The sequence below is a fragment of the Halyomorpha halys genome, unplaced genomic scaffold (genome assembly GCF_000696795.3).
Source record: "Halyomorpha halys isolate HHAL.00 unplaced genomic scaffold, Hhal_1.1 Scaffold1274.1, whole genome shotgun sequence".
In the NCBI taxonomy this organism is placed as follows: Eukaryota; Metazoa; Arthropoda; class Insecta; order Hemiptera; family Pentatomidae; genus Halyomorpha; species Halyomorpha halys.
The window spans coordinates 23316-32427 of NW_027113193.1; the positions used below are offsets into that span (position 1 = coordinate 23316).

General features: G+C 33.6%; 1 protein-coding gene and 1 non-coding gene across 2 annotated transcripts in view; both read right to left on the reverse strand.

Moving 5' to 3' along the window:
- Window positions 1-9112, reverse strand: part of LOC106689069 (uncharacterized) — a gene marked incomplete at its 3' end in the record, with an annotated part of 87760 nt that overhangs the window by 12483 nt on the left and 66165 nt on the right.
- On the reverse strand, window positions 1453-1609 carry LOC112211416 (U11 spliceosomal RNA). Its single transcript, XR_002945589.1, has one exon. It is a non-coding gene; the product is annotated as a U11 spliceosomal RNA (small nuclear RNA).

A 9112-nucleotide genomic window follows, 5' to 3' on the forward strand; every position in this document is an offset into this window, starting at 1 on the left:
TGTGTAATGTAGCAACCCGATGTATTTGGGCAGCATGATTGAATAAATTTCTTTCTCTGTGTGTCATTGTCCTTAGTTTTTATTGATCAACCTCTTCCTCATCAACTAAATATTTTTCAAGGGTCTTATATTTATTTATCTTACATATTTTCTCTCTTAATAACCTTCCTTAAAGCGTTTTTCCTCAATTTCTTCCAAGATATGTTTATTAAATATCTATTTGTTTTTCTGTTACTGTTACATTGCTCAGCCTCCACTGGCTCATTACCAGTGACGCGGTGAGAGGGATGTCCTGAGATCTCAAGAAGTTCTGCTCTACCTCTCACACGTGAGGAATAGAGTGGGCTCAGGAATCCTGAGGTCGATAGTATAATTATTGTATATAAGAGTGTAAATGCGACTGGTGATTATTTTATTTATTTATTTTTTCATGCACATAGTAGGATTATGTTTATTTTATTTATCCTTCTGTTTGTATAAATTTAGAGAGAGATTTTATTTATTATTATGTATTATTTTTTCATTTATTTATTTATTTTTATTCTTATATTGTTTTATTTTAGTATGAATCTGATCAGTTATCACTATTACTTGCTCAACAACTTTATGGCAGACTGTAATACAAATCTAAAAAACTCTTACAGACTTACTCCATAATAGTGTTATGAGCTCCGATATTATTTTTATAACATCTGAAATCCTTATTTTTATTTCCATTTACCTAGGAATCTTTTACGAGTATTTAGCAATGGTAGCCACATTATTTAAAATGTTGGATAATTGTTAGCCCCTCTCTCGGATTCAATTATATGACATCATTACTGGTTCTTATGTTCTGTATTCTCATCATTAACAGCCAAACCTTATCAATTAAATGTTTCTGCATTGCTTGAATTGTAGTAGAAATTAAAGAAAATAGGAGTTTTCGAATTTTTCACTAAATGTGTTCCATTTATAATGCAGTTTCACCATAAAGAGTGGCACATCTTTTAATATAATTGTTCACTCGAGAACATGTATACCAGTATTAAATTGTACTCAATCTTTTTTCAACAATGGCGCTTGTGGTATAGTGACATATTTTTTCCCCTGCGACAAATTGAAAGGATTTTTTTTCTTAAACAGTGTCTTATTTGTGCTGTTTTGAACTTTTCGATCTTGAAGTTGAATGGCAGGAAATCGAAGTAGAGCGTGGAGCCATTTTTCTTTTTCTGGGGCTTTATAAATTTTGGTCGGTTAAACTTATCTTAACGTATCCTCTTCCCGCTTTAAGCAAATATTTCAAAAGTGACACAGAACTGTCGTTCCCTGGGGTCTTAGTGAAGTGGGTCTGGTCGGGAAAGATTTTTTTATGTGTTATGATCTCTTCTTGTGAGGTGTTAACATGTCGTACGTCGACTATCTTACTCGCAATGATTGTCTTTTTGAGAAGTGAGATAAGTAAAGCTACCACGAAGGGCGGGAGAATGACAACCAACATCCTCAGTAGCACAAAAATTATGTGTTGAGAATGTCTTGGTTGTCATACCCTCCGCAACCCTTTGGTCACTTATGACACACAAGTTCGAAGGTGCTCCAGCTAGACCACCCATGAGCAAATACCTTTTTCAGAAGGCGGACTGATATTAAGTCAAGAGTTGAAGAAACGCATCCTTTGATATTGCCATACCGCAATTCTAATGAGGTAGATGCAACTATTGATGTTGTCACATCAACCATCAAAGAGGCAGCAGACAGGACCATCCCGAAGTCTTCACCTCTCCTTAACTACATTAGGAAGCCACCGAAGAATGTTTTTACCCTCATTAGTCAGCGCAACAACCTCTGCAACATCTATATGAGGACACACGACTATAGCTTGAATTCGGCCATCAATGCGACAGATAGCGAACCAGAGGACCAAGAACAGTGTCATCCGAGAAAAGCTTTCACTAACCACTCTGCAGGAGTATATAGGCCGACGAGACATCAAAAAACGGTACGAAAAAAAATGGGTGAGAGGAGGGTTTCACTTGTTAGTTCTTTGCTCAGATTATTAGAAAGATAATAAAGTAAATGCAAGAACTATTTACTATTTACTTAGTTTCATTGATTACTTTCCAACGACATAATCCTGAAATTAGAACCAATAAGATCAGTTTCATAGTTTAAAGTTTAAAACTCGACATCTGTTGTAGGAACTCGTTCCCCTCTGCTAATATTGCTACCTTCCTTACTTGCTGTTTTCTGTTCCAGTCTGGTGGCACAGTAATAGGATAAGTTTTAAAGTTTTTGACCTTAGCATCAAGTACCGTAACATTGCTTGAACCTCTTTGAAATACTCTCAAGAAGAAATTGTCACAAGCTGGTTTCATATGTATTCTAATTATTAAACAAAAAAAAAAAATTGTAAAAACAAAAATCTTAGTTAAAATTAAGAAATTTGATATTCCACTATGATAGTACTAGAGCCATGGAGAATAAAGGCAGTTACTTCACCCCAATATTTGATTAATTTAGATAAAACTATGTATATTTACTAAAAAAATTCACAGTTCACACGATTTCGATACGTTTCATACTAAATCAGCAGTTAGTGAATTTATTTTGTGAAATATATATCTAAAAGAACTATTCGACGTAAAAATGACTTTCAACAAGTATAGTTAAGGCAACGACAGTTATGTCAGATCTGATAATTACAGGAGCTGAACTTTTATACACAATGTATGTAGCAGTATACACAATGTATCGAGCTACGGCAACTACTGTCATGACACGGGTTAAACGAAACTAGGAGGTCTTCAAACAACCGCTTCTGACTGTCCGGAACATGCGCATACTCCATACAGTTCGGACAGTTGAAAGTGGATATTGGTACAGACCTATATTGTCATAGCGGGTTAAAACACGAAACCAAAGCAGAACTGTGTACGCTCGTAAACATTTTCTTTTCCTTATTTTTTTCCTTTTATATATCAAAGTCTAAAACTTATTTTATCTGTTTTATAACGAAAGAGGAATCGAACTATCAGTTCTTATATTGTTGATGTATGGTGGAGTTGTTGTTTAACGCCAGGGTTCACTGTTTATTTACAACCAAGACACTACGCACAGTCTTTTTTTTTTTTTATTTAATGTGATTTACAACTGTACAAATAATAAATACAATAAGTAAATATGTTGTATGTTTCATATACATTTGAAAAATCTTGGGAAGGAACCACCCATTATTAACCACCGCAATAAGAATTAATGGATTAGGATGGGTAAGGAGTTTGGAATGAAAAGACGCATATCTGTTTTTGGCCAAATCTAAAACGAATGGGATGTTAAGGTCTTTGTGAATGAGTTTATTTGTAACGTAATAAGGAGCATCAAGGATTTTACGTAGGATTTTGGTTTGTAAGGATTGGATGCGGGAGGAATTTGATGATTTAGTAGAGCCCCAGAGCTCAATTCCATATGTCCAAATTGGTCTGATTATCGTAGTGTATACTAATTTTTTGTAGTGAATGGGGAGTTTAGAGCGTTTGTCAAGTAAGTGTTATAGCAATCGGAATCTACGAGCAGTTTCTTGTCGTTTCAGTCTTGTGTGTGGATTCCAAGTAAGTCTCTTGTCAAGATGGAGTCCTAAGTATCGAATCTGCTCAACAGGCGTTAGTGGAGTATTTAGAAAGGATACTGTAGGACAGGAGGGTAGAGGTTTATGACGGAGAGTAAAGGTGATCTGATAGGATTTATTTTAATTCTCCAGTTTTGACACCATTCTTCAATAGATGTTATGTGTGTCTGTAGTGTTTGTGATGTATTAGTTGGGTCGTTGTTTACAGAAAGTATACATGTGTCATCAGCGTATGTTGTTAGGACTGTGTTAGGGTGGGTTGGGATGTCAGTTGTATAAACCGTATAAAGAATGGGACCTAAGATATTACCTTGAGGAACACCAGTGGACTGAGAAAAGAGAGATGAGTAGGCTAGGTTATGATTTACTTTAAAGGTTCTATCAGATAAGTAGCAGCGGATTATAAGGAAATATTGGCACGGTCTAAATTGTAAGATAAAGGAATGATGTTATGTAAGTCGACTCTCAGCGGCTCGCCTTACATTGTTTTAATTTGCATTCATTTTATTCGTTTTCACTTTTATCATTTATTAACCTAATTCTTTATTATTATTATAAAAGAGTATTTCTTTTTTTTTATAATTTATATAAATATATAAAAATTTATAATTTCATTTATATATGTGTGTGTGCGTTTTCTTTATTTTGTAAAATAGTCTTCAATAGTCACTCCTTAATTTAATTTAATCTCCTTTACTAATTCCATTACGATCACCAAAGGGGCAAAACTTGGTTGGTAAAGCGATTCGGAAAATCCTGTTGAATTTAGAGTCCGTTAGCAACAACTACTTTTATCCAAGGTTAAGTAAGAAACAGTAATTGTTTTTATTTTCAGTCTTGAAATGGCTATGAAGAAAATAAAAAAATATGGAGATAGTTTAAAGGCTGTCTATCAGTTGTTATCTCTGATTGAATTACAAGATGAGTGGTTGTTTCCAGAAAAAGCCCTTGGGGGAATAGACCTTTCTTCTCAACTCTCTTGTTGTTTGGCACTGGATTCTTGATTAAGAAATTATATCTCCCGAAGATCTCGCCACTCCAAAAGCTCCTGGCTTAGAGGACAGCTTCCTGATATCCATCTTGCGTCTTCCACTAAATTACCTCCGCAGACCAAAGCTAATGAAGAAGCATTGCCCGGAAACAAAACCTCTGCAACGGGTCCAGTTCCTCCATTACTCTAATTAAGGAGTTGCTGACGTCTGCCTGGGCCAAATTAGCAACGACAGGGAAATGCTGTTAGCGGCATTGCTGTACTCAAATAGCTCCTTTCTTTCTAATTTTACAGATTTCCATTCCTTGATGTCATATTAATTAAACTTTTCATGGTGACGATGCTTTTAACTCAGGGGCTATTTATGCCTTGATTTTATAATTTATGACCCTAAGAAATACGCTGGTATATGTTTTCAGAAATATTTCCCTAATATGGAGAGCTCGCAGGAAGAATTATTTTAGTCACAAAAAATTTAAAGAAAGGATATTGAAATTTAATATTTCGGTTTTAATCACATTATAAACTTTCAAATTTAATGGTTATTAAAAATTTCTTTTAAACCTTAAAAAACTGTTTGCTACAAATCCCACAATTATAATAGTTAAACGTGTTTAGAAAAAAAAATTCCTGAAATAAAACTTAGGAACTGGAACTGACATCTGCTTCCAATAAATAGTAACTATTTCACATTGCTCACAAGATGTTATTGCAAGAACACCAAAAGTAGATTCAGATCATTCTTCCCGTTAACTCCTTTTATATTATTACTTACTATGTTTCTAAAAGGAGCTATTTATTATAAAATTGTTAATTTAATGAGGGAACTATATAGAAGTTAATTGTTATAAGCTATGTTAAATATTTACTGAATATCAATAGTTGAATAAAGATATAAACTATGAATATAAAATCATTTGATCTTTATAATGTGTCTGAATGACTTTATTATTTTCTCCTTTCAGAAGAACAAATGCCCTGTCCTTAGGGACTTTAGTCTATCGGATAGAACAGGGTGTGAGAACAGACCGGCTAGCAGTGTAGCGTACCCTTGCCAGGCTCCTGATACAGCCATAAGAAAATAGAGCTGGTTAAAACCAAGATTTACAAGCTTAATCACCTGCTTAAATTTCCTAAACTTTCCCTCTGCCTCAAATTACTAAATTTATAATGGTATACTTAGACCGGCCCTCCTCTACTCAGACCCACAAGAGGGAAGAAATCCCAACAGCTTCAGATTAGTATCCTCAGACGTATTGTGAAGCATTCTTCTATACAAAGAGCTAAAACTCACTACATTCATTGGACACTTAGATCACCGACAGTGACAGAATTCATCTCACGGAGGCAGATCCAATTCTTTGGTACACTGAACTCAACCACTAATTCAGACATTAACACCAACAGAACGCCCACAAAGGTGGCAATCACACATATACAGTATTAGCCTCGATAGAGAACATCTACTGACAGCAAGACACTCTCAAATCTCCCGAGTTGAAGTGGCTCTATCCTACCTTCCTAAAGTATACCTCCTTTGAATTTTCCTATTTCAAGTTCTTAAAAGAAAAAAAATACCTATATCCTTGATCTTCTTACTCTTCGTTCATCCATCCATTAAACACCAGACCCCAATTAATTGATTTATATATGCTCTCCTATAGAACTGCCTTCATCAGAAAATCCTTCGTCATGCGGGCAACCTCCTTTTGGAATTCTCTCCCCATCTCCATTCGCCAATCCTCATCCATTCTTTCCTATAAATAACACCTATTCCTTTAATTATTGCATAACCAAACATCCGCATCATTGTTAACAATAAAGTTAAGCATATATTGATTAACATTATAAATAGTAGATAAGCCACGATCTCAATGTAATTTAATTTTGCTTACTGGAAATTTTTAAATTCTTGCCAGACAAAAATCATAATGTATAAACCATTTATTTATTCTTAACACTAGAAGTGGGGATATAGTGCAGTGACGTTTCTTCAGCACGTCCTGGATAAGAGAATGGTGCCATTCTAAAACTTCTGGGGAAGGTGAGACGGAAAGGAAATATCGGACAATCTTATGTTCGGCCAGGATTGCACCCAAGGGCTACGTGGGGTTTGAACTAAATTTTATTTTGTTTTTATTTTATATTCACTTTTGGATAATAATTTAAATATAGTTATTAAGGTTAAGCATTTAAGTTAAGGGTAAGTCAACCTATAAGTTTTAATTGTTTTATTAACTGATAAGAATTTGTTTTTCCTTTTTCATTCTGTGTACATATATTTCTTTTATTATTAAACTTTTATATATATAGTTCTGCTGTTCTCTCTCCGCTTTCAACTTGTTAATTTACTTTTTTTTTTTTTGTGTTGTTGTTTACGGAATATTACGATACTTCAACAAGTGGGTAGGTGCATGTAAAGGTATTCGCCAGTGGTTATAATTCAACACTAGTTTATATAAAGGTATATTTTAGTTATATTGTGGGCATAATGCTTCGGGGTTTCTGTTATTTCAAGAAAAAATAACGTGGTGCCTAAGGAGTAATTTATTCTTTATTGTTTTGTCTTTTTTTTTTCCTTTTGCGTTTATATTTATTTTTTTTTTATTTTCCTTAAACTCACTCCCTTCTCCACTGAGCGTGGGCAACTATAAACGAAAAACATATAACTAAGGATAAATCAAAATTTGCGGTTATAACATATGTCCCAGAATAAAATTACTTTTTCATTTCATTTCAAAACAACTCGTGAGCCCATTATCAGACATCAGACAGAAGACCGTTTTTTCCCACCTATATCTTTCATATTTCCTAACTTCAGCCCTTTTTCATGCAATTAATGAGATTGATATTATCCATTCTCCATTGAGTGCCGTACTTACTTCCTCTGGAGTTTTAAATTCAATATTTATTGTTATATGACCTTATTTTCTTTAAAAGATGTTTTGCATTAATGAAAAATATTGAACTATTGGAGTGAAAATTAATCAAAAATATATGCAGTCATTTTCTCATCTATGATGATAATTTGTATTACAGAGACTAATTAAAGAGTTAGAACGAGATTACAAACTAAAGAAATAGAACTTGATCAACTTTAGAGAGACGACATGAAAGGCCAAGTAGTAAGATGACGTCACTTGTCCTCATCCAAAGTAGTAAAGTAGCAAAAGCTAAGCCTCTTTGGACTTATCCGAAACTTTTCAAATTAACTTTTTCATAACACTAAGCGTGCCTAGTTTAGTTTGACAACGGGGCCTTAATACTTTGTGCTATGTGGTCGAACAAAGGAATCTCAAGAAAAGATGAGACAAGTTTCCAACCGTCACTTTTCTTAGATAATAAAGAAGAAGATATCCTTGTACAGTGAGCGAGTGATATTAATTTAGAAAACTTTTAGTCAACCTTAAGTTGCTTATAATAACAGAAACTAAAGATACTTAGTTGTAATTTTACCATGAAATATTCGTGAAGACCCATGTAGGAGCTTTTACTTAATTGTTACTCATACCCATATTTACAAGTTTAGGTATCATCTGCTCGTTTTGTAGGTTTAAAATTTCGTAAAGAAATAAAATTTATTGAAATTATAATATAAGTTTTTGACTCACATATTTTAAATTCCTGAAGAAATCACTGATTTTATTGCATAACGGTACAATTCAGAAAAAAAAAGGTTTTTAGTTTGTGTTGGAGCCAGATCCTTTTCGTAATTTATAATATACCGGGCTCTTCCAAAGATTAAAACATACTGGTTCCATTTTAATAATATGAGGAGGAACTGAAACATGAAGGTGTATAATACAAAATAATAAATGATTTACCAATATTATGGGGTAGATTATTTGTGTATTGAAATCCAAAACAAAAAAAATTATAACAACAAAAAAGAAAAAGAATAAAAGAATATAATCTTTTCATTACTCAAAAAAATACTAGTATTACAAAAACAATGTTATAAAAATATATGTTTACAAAACTAAAAGATCTTCTCTTTAATAAAAGAAATAAGCCACTCATCCCAACACAAAAACTTTTTTTTCCGAATTGTGTCGTTGAGGAATTAAATCAGTGATCTGTTCAGGAACTTATTATTTGTGATAATAAATATACAAGGAATTTATCATGTTTTTTATAAAATAAATAATTAAATCTTTAATATTATATAATAACAAGAAAAAAAAAATCGAGATTCAATGGTTTACTAAAAAGTAAGTCACTCACAGTAAATGGAAGAATGGAAGCTTATGGATATGCACACATCGAAGAAATAAAAGATATAAATCTCAGAATCTCTTCGGGGAAGGTTTTCCAAATGGTGAAGGGCTAGTGAAAATCTGGTAGGTAAGGACCGCTGGCAAAACTAAACCCAAAGACTCAAACAATCAGAACAATGAAGGTGAATCGGTGGCTGGGAGATTGACCAATAGTGGTAAGATGGTGGGTGAGGGCCACTCGCAAGACCCTTAAGACTCGGCGACTGAACAATGGTAGTGAGGTAGTGGGTGAGGGCCACT